We start from the raw sequence: 13,895 nt of genomic DNA, 5'->3' as shown, positions 1-13,895 counted from the left end.
AATTTCACGAACGTGTTAAAATCGCCTTAACGAAAATCCGCTTCATTGGGATACCTAATAGAACAATAATCAAGCGCAAAAACAGGCTTTCTAGGCTGCATACGGGCTAAGTGCGCAAATGCATTTTTTTTGAAAAATGTGAAATGCTTAAAATGCCCTGAAACGTGTAGAAATTGATTTGGAGCATTTTTAAATTTCAAAGCGCGCGTACGCGCGCTTTGACCAAGGTTTAAAATGTTGCTGATGATATAGGAAGATGACCCTTGACATGAAGAATACGTGTGTCAAGTGGTATTTAAAAATATCTATTGGTTTTCAATTTATAGTCAATCTAAGAATTTCAGAAAATCGCGCGTAGTTATGCTACGCGACCATATTTTCATTAAACCAAAGTTTGTTGCACAACTACATATATACGTGCATCTGCTGGCCAAGTTACAACATAACTGCTACCGCCGTTTTTTAGATCTGCGTGACACAAAAATTGAGCAGAAAAAATGAAATTTTTGACAATAACAATAGGCTATCGCCCTACTACATAATGTAGTTTCAGGGATATTAGCGTCGCAAAAAAAGGGGCGTGGTTCATAAAGATTTAGCTATTTCGTCAGATAGTTGGGTCAAAATATGAAAATATAGGGCCTAATCCCCAAAAAATTAAAAGGAAATGTTTCTTGTATTTTGTATTACAATAAAATATGGTCTCAAAACTGTATATCAAAAGTTTACTCAAATCGGACTACCGCAAAGGTTCAAAATCTGACGGTAAAAAAGATGGCTGCCAATTTTTTAAAATCGGTAACTGCTTGTCGTGGACAGCCGGTGTTGTGATTTTTATTGACCCACCAAGGTCTAGTACTCTCTACACTCTGAACTTGCGCGTGTGTATTTCTAGCAGCATCCCATTCCCATCACCAGCACAGTACTAACAAAAACACATATATCGAAGAGTCTATTATTACGGTGGTCACATTTTAATTACACAATAACTATTTCCCTTGATCACGGTGGTTTATTTTATTACATCTCTATGTCAACAATCACATATTTTTATAATCATGTAGGCAATAGTTCGTATGTCAAACGAAATCTAAAAGAGCGTGTTGTTATTGTGTTAAGTAGCTTCCTCTAATCTCATAATGTATATGGCCAACAGTGCTGGCCAGGCAAGGAGCACATGGTTAGTCCTTCTCTCCTCTCTCCTCATACAGACTACTACTGTAGCCTCTGCTGTATGCATGTATATTTTCATATACCATACATGATATTCCTGGTTCGTTATCAGCCTAAAAAACTGAACATCATTGGATTGATTTTATATAATGGTCATACACACAATAACAAGGTATATATTTAAATAATATGAAATTAAAGTTGTATTGTCGAAACACAAAAAATGAAGGTCAAAATATTCAAAATTTAAATTGGCCATATCAAAGTAATATTAAATTTATTCACTTTAAGTCGACAAAGTTTACGTAATTAACAGGTAAATTAATTTGATTAAATTTCATCTGGAAAATCGTCGCGAGCGAAAGTAAACACAGATTTCAAACCACCAGTATGCATTATATGTTTTGATCAAAAACTTTGACTGGAAGTCAAAGTTATTTTTTGAACATAAAAACGTCTGTATTTCAGTTAAATGATTTTTGTTTCAACTAATTTTTGGTGAAAGTTAATATAACTATTGTGATACTTTAAAATGACCCACTTGTTTTCAAAATCTTTTTTTTAAATATTTTTTTGGAATTAGTCAAAGGGAAAATACATCTTTATATAGACAAAGGCTAGCCCTACCACACAGTGCATCATAACTGAAGAAATGTGATTTCCCTTTTCATGGAACATTCACTTGAAGTAGAGACTGATTACGATAATAAAGGCAATCAAACAAAATTGTATAATTTGATTCTAATAAATATGTCTCAAATATCATTATTTTATTATAAAAATACCATTGTTTTGATTGCCTTGCCTTCCTCCGTTTTACTATTAATTTATAAATCACTTTTTTTGCCACATTTAATTTATGGTATAACCGTTTGGGGTTTTACTTCAAAAATTAATTTAAACCGTATTTATATTTTGCAAAAAAGAGCTTTAAGATCAGTTTATAATGTACATTACCTCCACCATTCTGCTCCTCTTTTTGTCTTATCTAATACACTTAATATTTATGACATACTTACAAAAAATGTTGCTTTATTTATGTTTAAATTCAAACATAATCAACTGCCCAGAATTTTTGATACTTATTTTCAAACTTTTAGTTCAGTTCATAATTATAATACCAGAAATAAATTTGATTATGCTTATGATTGTTTTAATACGGAGGTTGGCATGCATGATATAACTTTTCAAGGACCAAAAATTTGGAATTCTTTACCAGATGATCTTAAAATTATTAATTTTATATCTTCATTTAAGTTCAAACTACATGAATACCTTGTTTCTACTATTATTGTTTAAGTTAATCATATATCTGTCTTAAGTTAAATAATAACTGCATTTGTTAAGTTAAATGTCTTTTTTGTTCATTATCATATATTATATATATTTCTTACCTTACCTTATTTTTAAATATGTTGCCTGGACCCCACATTTTAAAGCTTAAGCTTCCAGTGGGGTACCCTTTTTCTCATTTATTATCTATTATTTCTAGAAAATGTTAACTGTATTTTGTTTTTATTTGAGAAATAAATTATTGATTGATTGATTGATTGATTGATTGATTGTAACATGTTTAAATTTCGGCCTAGAAATAAGTGCGTCTTATACATCGACTACATAAAAAATACTAATATTTCATACACAGGGTCGACTTGTACACCAAAATATACGGTAGTTGTCATCCTCGCAAGAACTGCTTGACAAATCCAATCATACACTAGAATTTAATTTGTCACTTTGACGAATTATAGGTGATCATTTTTATCATTTTACTGAAATTAATTTTTTTTTTAACATGCACGAACATTAACATACGATCGGAAAATGTTGATGTATTCCATCCTATTATATGCTTATAGTGCTGAGTTGTGCCTATTATGCCACTAGCAATTATATCCTCTCCAGGGCGGGTTTTAAAATTAGTTTAAAGCCTTCTCAGTACATAACACCCGACGCCAGTAGCATTTTCGGTCCTCCTCCTCCCACTTCAAACACACCCCAGATACTGGGTGATGTGTTTAAGAAGGTTCCAATAAAAATTATGTTAGCCATCACTCCCAACCCATAATCCCTCAGTGGCAGTTTTCAAAAGTAGTTTAAAACATTCCCAATACAGTTTCGGTCTTGGTGATAGGCCTACATCCCCACCCCCAAACTCCCCTTTCCAGGGATAATTAAAATACTTTAACATTTTCCAACCACAATTGCGATCATTTTGATACCCCATATGTATGGTTACATGCAGAAACAAAAATTTGTAAAACGAACAAACATCGAAAGTGGGCCATTTTGACCATGCATTGTGGCCCCTAACTTGGATCCTAGATGGCGGATGATGTTCAAATATAGTAGTAGAACACAGTAACAGTAAAGAACGTGTATATGTTCAGACAGGAATGGATGTCTGTAATGAGACAATCCAAGAGACAGATACATAGCTGGATATGGTTAAAGTACTTTGCAAAATGTGTAAATGAATAGGTGCCATATTGGTTAATGATTAAAATATGTATATCTATCTATATTTCCCCAAACGCCTTCCTGAGGATAATTCAAATACTGTAAAACAGTTGTAGTATAGTTTACAATAGCCTACAACCCCGAGCCAAAGCAAAAATGACATCACAAACCACCCCACTCCCCTTCCAACCCTCCCACAAAACCCCAGGACTCAGGGAATTTTTGTAATATAGTTTAAAACTTTCCCGGTACAATTGCGATCATTTTGATACCCCATATGTATGGTTACATGCAGAAACAGAAATTTGTATAATGAACAAACATCGAAAGTGGGGAAAAGTGGGTCATTTTGATACCCCATATGTAAGATTACGTGCAGTAACAAAAATTTGTATAACGAACAAACAAACAAACAGACAGACAGACGTACAAACTCTCTCACTTATAATATAGATATACAATATGTACAGTATAATTAAGCCTATCCGATGTTGTGATGTTATCATATGGCCAGTTGAAGTTAATTTCTTTAGTCAAAGTTATACAAATTTCAAAGAGCGCGCATTGCGCTTCTACATGTCAAATTCTCCTCCAATTCTTATATTTATTTGCTCAATTCATTATCTTTCGAAATTGTCATCTTCAAGTTTATTTTACTGTAGTGTAATATGTGATAATGAATTATGGAGATATGATTGATAATGTGATTTCACAAAATGGCGTATAAATGACGTCACGGATGAGTGATCACGCTGAAAAGCTTATTAGGATTAAGTTAAAGTATTTGAAAGACATTGTGAAATTTTTGTGATCATTGCCATTCAACTTTTTTAGATCATTGTTACACAAAAAGTGTACAGAAACAATAATATTAAAGATTTCATACAATAAAAATAGGTGATCATTTTATTCTAAATGATCACCTAATTATTCGGCCGATTAGTAGAATAATGAAGAATAATACGTTCAAACCTTAGGTATAACAATTGATTGTGTAGGGACGGTCAGAGCTAGAGTATGCTTAGATTAAAAACATAGCATCAGGTTATTGTAATCACCTTATTTAAACGAATAATTCGCATTCCCATCGTTACAATACAGGAGACATAGCCAATGTACAATTTTGCACGCTATTAATGAAAGAAAACTAATAAATGTAGAGCCTACACTTCAAATTTTAGAACAATAATAGTTATAACCTACATAAATCATCCTATAACTTTTTTTTCTCGGTTCCTGCTTTTATAGTCTTAATGACGCCCTCTGGAAATTCCACATTTCTTAGACTTTTGATCCAGTGGTAATTTTCAAAATATTTAATAAGTTTAATTTAATAAATACTTGGTTTACGAACTTTTTTAATAGACCATGACAATCTCCGTTGCAAGATTGATGTTGAGTGCAAAATTCACACCAATCAGAGGTTGTACCACGGCGTGCATAGAGGACAAACCTTATTACTCTAGTAGCTAGATCAACTTTCGTATGCACTTTGAGGTCCACAGAATTTGACTTCAGAAATTGGTTTAGGATGGTCATACAATCATTTTTGGCTTGGTTACACATTTTGAAAATGTGGCAAAAGGTCAAAAGGTCAGGGTGAAAGGTTATAATATCAAACACTAACCGTCACCCCCATTTTGTTTTATATTATTATGGAAGTGAATAAGTTGTTGATGTGAATTCATGTAAAATATTTACCTCTCGGATGTTCTGACGTCATCGTATGGCCACCCGAATATAAAATATAGGATTTTCTCTTTCGTCATAGCTTATCACTTTGCACATATTTTATTATTTGTTTGCTCAATTAATACTTATCTTTCATAAAAGTTACAAATATTTTAATTGTGAAAACTATTTTACGTGTACAGTGCGCATGTAGTATAAAAATCATGTTTTTTTTGTTCGCAAATTGTCCAATTCGACGTGCTCGTATGACATGATTTTAAGTCAAAATTGGTAAAATTACTAGAATAGGCTGGAAAAACATAAATCACGCAAAAAAAAGATGATTTTAGCGGTGCGCGCTCGTGGGAATTGTTGACATGCTTAAAATTACATGGAACGCGTAGAAATTGATTTTTCGTATTTATAATTTTTTTAACTTTTTTTTTCAAAGATAGTTAGCACATGACATAAATTTACACTTTGCTAAGTTTCAATTTAAATTGTTGCATGGTTATCGACCTATGTTAAATACCAGAAATTTATAAAATCGCGCGTTATGAAACAGCTTTTTAATGAATATGTCCTCATGGGACATAGCTGGCTAGAGCAGATCCTGACAATAACAAGGGGCTATCCGCATAGTGCGGATAACCAAAAAATTGAATAACGTGTGTCACTTCTTTTCATCTTTACAGTAAATTTCAATATGTTATAGCTCGTCAGAATAAAAAGTGATAGTCATGAATAAAACGTTTTCTGGAAGCTGTTGAATTGGAGATATAAATTCATATAGGCTATGTTCACACACATCCACTAACTAATCCAGATAAAAAATTTCAAGGTAAGGGTGTCCGTTCATAGGCAAATTTGCGATCCAGATACTAACAATAAGTGATGTAATTTTACCGACACTTAGATACTTATTTCATTGAACCGGAAGCGAACCCTTTCATTCAACTTGTGGAGGTAGCTACAATTAGCTCACAACAACAAACGAGCAGTCGATTATTATTATATTATGTTCCAAATATGCCTATTGACAGCCACACTTTGCGATCTGGATCCCGATCACAGTATCCAGATCGAGTTATCGGTTTGGGCGTTTTCACACAGGCTGGGGATCGGTTAGGCTAACTGTTACCTCCCGATCTGGATAACAACTCGCTAGTGTGAACCAGGCCGTAAACAATTTTCCTATCAGAAATGAAATGATTGATCATAGATTAAAAAACAAATATCATTTTTTATTGAAACTTTGTGAAAATTTAAATCATATCAAGGGCAAACTTTCTGTGGATTAAATGTCATGTTTCACAAAAAGTTACGCATACATGTTAAAATGCGCAAAATTTATTTTCTATGCGAATCATGACATTTTGCGCATGTCAAAACTGCCCACGGGCGCAAATTATTTTACATGGGCACAGGGTAACAAAAACATGTTTTTTTTCTCATGAATTATATTTTTCCAGCTTTTCCTAGTAATTTAACAAAAATTAGCCCATTTCCACTTTAAATAACACCATACAAACACGTTGAATTAGACAATTTGCGCACATTTTAGTTGAGGCAAATCACGCATATATTTTTATTTCTAATGTTTTTAATAAATAGTTTTTAATATTTTTAGTAAAATAATCATATCATGCGTTTAGCTTAAATGGCGAGTTACTGAAATAAACCATATCGAAGCTGCGTCTTCTATGACAGCCTCTAATAACAGCTACGTTATTTTGTTGACAGGGATTCCCTTTTTTAAAAAACACGCACTATTAGTGTGTCAAATCATGGACAAAACATGTAGCCAGGTAAGGATGACGTCTTCTTATTTACTAATCATACGTTCTGAACGTATATGCCTACCTGCACGTCTTTTTGTGAAACGATGTATTATGTATAACATCCCTTTCACACAAAAAAGCAAAACTCCGGAGACACTCCGGAGTTGATGCCCCGGTGTTTTGGTGTGAAAGGTAAAAATCAAGCAACTCCGGATTTTAAAACTGCGGGGTTGAACAGATGAACATTCTCCGGAGAGCAAACTGCGGGGACACCCCGGTGTTTTGGTGTGAAAGGTACCAACATCAAACTCCAGAGTTTTTAGGTCAAAATGTCATCCTCACACGATCACTCATTGCTTTAGTATTATTTCAAAATACTTTAAATATTTGTAAAAAATATATAGCGGGTCTAGAAAATAATAAGTAGTATCAATAAAACTTTATATGACTTCTGAGACTTTTGAAAACAACTATTAAATTAAAAATATTATCAAATAAAATGATTTGAATGATCGTCGCTATGTAAAACAAACAAAATTGAGGGCGACAGTAACAATTTTATTTTATAAACCCCCGTGTTGCTAGGTTGGTGTGAAAGAGTTTCTCGATGTTTTGAATAGTCATAACCGCCGGAGTGTCTCCGGAGATCACTCCGGAGTTTTGGTGTGAAATGGGTATTAGTTGTTGACGATACCACGGTTTTTAATTTGAATATCTTTTAATATTTCTTCATTTATAATAATCTTTTAATTTAATAAAAGCAAATAATCAAGCAAGTATAACTCAGTGTCTCACATACATACCGCCGTTTGTAACATTTATTTACTGTACTTAAAAAATAATACCAATCGAGGTTTAAAAAATCTCATAATATTATATTATTAGAATTTCTATATTCAGACGAAGTAAATTTAACTAGGCCGCCATACAAAATACCGGATGTTGATTTTATCACAAAACCAAAATTAATAAATAGGCGCGACCGATTTCATCTGACACCATTACAGTAGAGTACTCAGTAGTTAGTAATAGTAGTAGGCCTAGGCTCGGGTCAATAATTATCAATAGTAGTAGCCTAGAGCCTAAACTAGGCCTCCTATTATAGTACTTTTGAGGCCTAGTATGCCCCTTATAGTTAGGTCCCTACTAGGCTAGGCTAAGTTAGGGAAGCCTACTACTAGTAGCCTAGGCCTAGTACTACTTGGCCTACTAGCTTAGCTAAGCCCAGCCTAGGCCTAGTAGTACTACTACTCTAGGCTCTAGCCTAGATTAGACCCTAAACTTACGGTTTACGATGAAATCGGTCGCGTCTGAAATCGGCCGCGATAAAATCAACTTCCGGTATTTTGTATGGCGCGCCGCTAGAGCTATACTTTTGATGATATCGGTCGCGTTTGAAATCGGTCGCGCTATTTTGTATGGATCGAGCGGGATGCATGATGCCAGAGCAAGATATACATTTTTCGTTTATATAGATTTAATAGATTATTTATGTGGATATTTTTTACTTGGTTAATAAATATTTATTATCAATCATTAAATTAATTTATTTTTTGTATTTCACAGGTCTCGGAGAAGGACTGTGTCTTCAAAATGGCCATTTCTAAACACGTTTAAATATTATATTAGGCATAATGTTATATTAGGCATATAATAATTTACCTTTATTTATATGTACTGTAATTAATATATTATAATTATAGAGAATATACGTCTGTCGTGTCTTTTATTATGCAAACAATTACGTAAAAGAGAACAATTTATTTAAAAACAATAATTTTTATAATATAGCCCGTAAAGCCAGCGTATCCATTTTTATACTTTGCATACTGTGGCAGATTCCATGTCGTTAACAACATACTATTCGATCACCACCTTATTTTTATTTCTATTTTATCTATATCCGTTATGTAGGATAATATTAAGTGTATAATGATTATTGTTGAGGCAAATCACGTGTATATTTTTATTTCTAATGTTTAAAATAGTTTTTAGTAAAATGATCGTTATATGCGGATCTTTAAAAGGCGAGTTACTGAAATAAACCCCCGAATAAGCCATATTGGAGATGCGCCTTCTATGATCGTTCAACTGTTTCCTCTAACAATACGTTATTTTGCTGACGGGGTTTCCCATTTTAAAAAACACGCACTTGTTAGTGTGTCAAATCATGGACAAAACACGTACGATCGTTGTCCATGGGGCGAGGTAAAGATGACGTCTATGACTAATAACCATACATTTGAAACGTCTATAGGCCTCCTGCACGTGTTTTTGTTCATTCATTCATTCTTTATTTAGCCGTTAAAATCGAAATACATTTAAAACATAGGTAACCAAATCAAGACACGTGGAAATATGAGGCAAGGATAAGCAAAAGCAAATAAAATCGCTGTAGCTCACAGGCTTGCTTATCCATAATAATTCTGAATAAAGCACCTTTTCTATAATTTGACAGTATGATTTATATATAATTTACGTATATACGCCGGCGATACTATAGATTTTAATTTGAATATCTTTTATTTCTTCATTTATAATAATCATTTAATGTAAATAATTAAGTAATTGCAACTCAGTGTCTCACATTCATTCATACGCCGTTCGTAAATCTAAATGTTTAAATATCGGTGCAGATTACCTCTTTGAGAATCGTGTCCACCTTTATTATCCATACATTATTATTCTCACATCTATCATTGTACATCATAGTCCTACTGTAGGCCGGTAGATTGATTTATAAACGGCATGTTATCTATATATCTTATTAATATCCTAAAACCATACGTAATTGTTTGCATACATATAAATAGAGGTAAATTATTATATGCCTAATATAACATTATGCCTAATATAATATTTAAACGTGTTTATAAATGGCCATTTTGAAAAGACACAGTCCTTCTCCGAGACCTGTGAAATACAAAAAAAAAATTAATTTAATTATTAATAATAAATATTTATTAACCAAGTAAAAAATATCCACATAAATAATCTAGTTCCTAAAAAATATCAATTAAATCTATAAACGAAAAATGTATATCCCGCTCTAGCATGCATCCCGCTCGCGTATTTTTTTTTTCCAGGACGAACGTGGGCAGAATTCATGAATAATTCATTTAATACCTTAATTATTTTCTATTATAAAGAATTGCAAGATAGCTGATCTACTTCCTAAATATACTAAACCTAACCCTCTAAATAATCTCTCAACTATTAAAAAAAACATATTCATGAAAGAACTCGAACCGAGCGCTCCAGCGTAATAGGTTAATAAAGCCTTTACCACTAGACCAAACATTTCGGTTGGCAAACGCTGTTTACACTAATTATTTAATCTCTCTGCATGCTTATATAGCGCCCTCTATAATGTTCCCTATTATGTCATAATTATTCATGAATTATTCATGATTTCTGCCCACGTTCGTCCTGGAAAACAAAATTACGCGGCCCGCGTGATCCATACAAAATAGCGCGACCGATTTAAAACGCGACCGATATAATCAAAAGTATAACTCTAGCGGCGCGCCATACAAAATACCGGAAGTCGATTTTATCGCGACCGATTTCAAGCGCGACCGATTTCATCTGACACCAAACTTACTAGCTAGGCCTAGCCTACTAGAGTAGTATCCTACCTTTTTTTGTTATTGCAAGTCTAATTAGGATAGGGCCTAGCCTAGCCTAGTCCCATTAATTAGGCCTAGGCCTAGGATAGATAGGGAGCCTAATTAAAGTACCACCTATCTAGGCCTAGCCTAGGTAGCTAGCCTAGCTAGGCCCTAGCCTCTCTAGCCTAAAGTATACTAGCCCAAGGCCTATTTACTTTTTTTCAACTAAACTTGCAAAATCATCGTCTCGCGTTAATTGCCTTTTTTCAAAGAACTTTTTTTTAAATGGCTGTGTTTGCCTGAACGGTTTGCTGCAGCACGTCGCTGAGAGTGAGGCATGTATTGCCTGTTATCTACTATCAAGAATAGCACGGGCTATTCCATTTTGCTGTGGGTAATTGCGGTCAAATTTATAATAGGTGGTCAGCGTATCCGGATATTCACCCCCTGGACATTTATCCCCCGGAAAACTACCCCCCCCCCCCCCGGAAAACCACCACCTGGACAATTACCCCCTTAAGACAACTACTCCTTTAGGACAACTACCCCCGGACAAATACCCCCTAGGAACAATTATCCCCTGAAAATTACTCCCCCGGACAATTACACCCCCCCCCCCCGGGTAATTACCCCGCGGACAACTACCTCTGACACAATACTCCCCGTATGACAACTACCTCCTGGACCTGGACAATACTCCGAGGGAAAATAATCTTTTAGGACAACTAACCCCTGGACAACTACCACCCAGACAACTATCCCTTTAGAACAACTACCACCCAGACCATTCAACAACCTGACTCCCCCGGGGGGTAGTTGTCCGTGGGGTTGTTATCCTAAGGGGGTTGTTGTCCTAAGGGGGTAGTTGTCCGGGGAGTAGTTGTCCTAAGGGGGTAGTTGTCCGGGTGGTAAACATCCGGGGGGTAACTGTCTAGGGGGTAGGTGTCCTAGAACCGTGGTCAGAGTTCTAAAGATTTTTGGAACGAATTAAGGGGGCCTTAGAAGGTAATTGTTCTTTCTAATCTAAAAATGCCCGACTCTACACAAGTTACCTCAGACAAACAAGTTATGGCTAACTTTTGTTTTTATTTTACAGGTCAGTATGATGAGAAAGATGTGTGCCTTAAAAAATGACAATTTGTAAACATAGTTTAAGATTATAGTATTATCCAGCATAATGTCATTTAACAGTACATAATTATTTAAATGTGAAATATTTTATAGGAAACGTAGGCTGTGTCTGTGTCTTTTATTTTATATGCAACAAATTACGTAAAACAATTTATTTATAAACATTCAGTTTACTATTATATACATAGTATTATAATGAACATTGATTCTAAGCCTGGAAAGGCAATCCCATCATTATATCCATTATAAAATTGCATCATATCACCACTATATGTCGTAAATGATGACGTGCGTGTGTGTATTCGTCGTACGTCCGTGTACGTATTATTCCGTGCCTCTTCACTGTCTTGTTTAATTTAAAATTAAATAAACACCCGATATGAGGATATTTATTAGGCATGATAATTAGAATGTTCTATAACCAAAAGGGTTGAAAAGAATTTCTTCAGTAAAATGATCATTGTGCTGTTGAATAAAAGGCGACTCGCCATCTGAAACATTCTCTGAAACCAATCGGAGCTGCGCCTTCTGGTATCTGTTTCCTCACAGCTGCTACGTCTTTCTGCTGACCGTCGGGGATTCCCCTTTTTAAAAAACACGCACACGATACTGTACGATGGTTTTTCCATGGTCAAAATGTAGCGTTTTAAATTTTACTAAAATACCTGCATTATTTTTTTTCTTCATTTTGAAAAGTCATTATAAAATTAAGACACATAACTTGTCAATAAATGCAAAATGATCAATAAGTAGCCTATAACACTCATTGTCTTACAACACTGTTATTGTTTTAACTACTGTAAATCTATACGAAGGCCTACTACACATTTATTATATTATCCTAAAAATGAGCTGGTATCCACGCGTAGGTTGAAGAAAGATTCGTAATAGTGGCTCTGGTAACTAATTTTAAAATCATATTAAATTAACATTTTCGAAACTATAAATCAGGGATAATCTTTTTAGAACTTTCAAACAAGGGACTATTTCTTTAATGATTTTTAAAAAGCACATCACTCCATTAAAACCTGTAAAATAAAAATTAAAACACAAATTATGTATATAATAGGATAAACATTATAATGTATACGACATTTACTTTAGCGCGACCAAAGTAACAACGCAATCGATATCAAACGCAACCGACTACAGCGTACTACTAGCGCTTCATAATCATACCGAAATAAAACCGTGGGCGACTTTGCGATGGGGCGACTTTGCGATGGGGCGACTTTGCGTTGGGGCGACTTTGCGTTGGGGCGACTTTGTAATGGGGCGACTTTGCGATGGGGCGACTGTGCCGGGCCGACTTTGTTTTGGGGCGACTTTGCGATGGGGCGACTTTGTATTGGGCGACTTTGTATGAGGCGACTTTGCGATGGGGCGACTTGACTGGATCCCCTACTACTACTAGCCTAGGCCTAGCCTAGCTAGAGTCCATTTGTTATTGTTCACTAATGAAATGTGAGATTTTTTTTTCTAGGCCTAGCTTACAGCAGGGGGTACCTCCCTGCTACAGTAGGAATACAAATGACATGGGCTCATATTAGGTAGATAGGTTTCCTACTACAAACAACTAGGCCTAGGCCTATCCTCATTATCTATTTTTTTGTTTTTTTATTATGAATATTTTACAGACTACTCGTAACTATACTGCCTAACTGCAGGTCAGGTCTGGCGGACTAGTCACTATACAGTATTTTACTAATACCACTGCCACCACCGCTACTACTATACTTTGAAGACCGAAATCAGCTACTACTAGCCTAGTCTACTAGACCTATTGGTAGTTTGTCTTCAAATCACAGACATCTAGATTGCTAGATTGACCTATTAAAACTTTTGTTTTTTTATTATTTTGTGAATGAATGAGTCTTATCCAGACAGTTCGGACAGTTAGTAGGTTGGCAGTATAGTAGAACCAGAGCTATTGTTACTGTATGTTATTGTGTCATCTATTTAAATCTCAATTGTTTTCCCATATTTTCTGCATGTATTACAGATTGTGTACAGTGTATCTTCTGATCTATATTATAGTACAGTAGCATGGACATTTCTATTAACTAGG

The 13,895-nt window shown here is 34.6% G+C and overlaps 1 protein-coding gene across 1 annotated transcript in view; it reads right to left on the bottom strand.

The window, feature by feature from the left end:
* Positions 1-11,010, bottom strand: part of LOC144845413 (glycogen debranching enzyme-like) — a 130,681-nt gene extending 119,671 nt beyond the window's left edge. Inside the window, exon 1 of the mRNA XM_078702722.1 lies at positions 10,912-11,010. The gene's annotated coding sequence lies outside the window, so the exon portion shown is untranslated. The remainder of the gene's footprint in view (positions 1-10,911) is intronic.
* Positions 11,011-13,895: the final 2,885 nt, after the last annotated feature.

The sequence above is a fragment of the Antedon bifida genome, chromosome 6, assembly GCF_963402885.1.
Source record: "Antedon bifida chromosome 6, ecAntBifi1.1, whole genome shotgun sequence".
Taxonomy (NCBI): Eukaryota; Metazoa; Echinodermata; class Crinoidea; order Comatulida; family Antedonidae; genus Antedon; species Antedon bifida.
The sequence above is the reverse complement of the archived record's forward strand: the minus strand, read 5'-3'. Positions and strand labels throughout refer to the sequence as shown.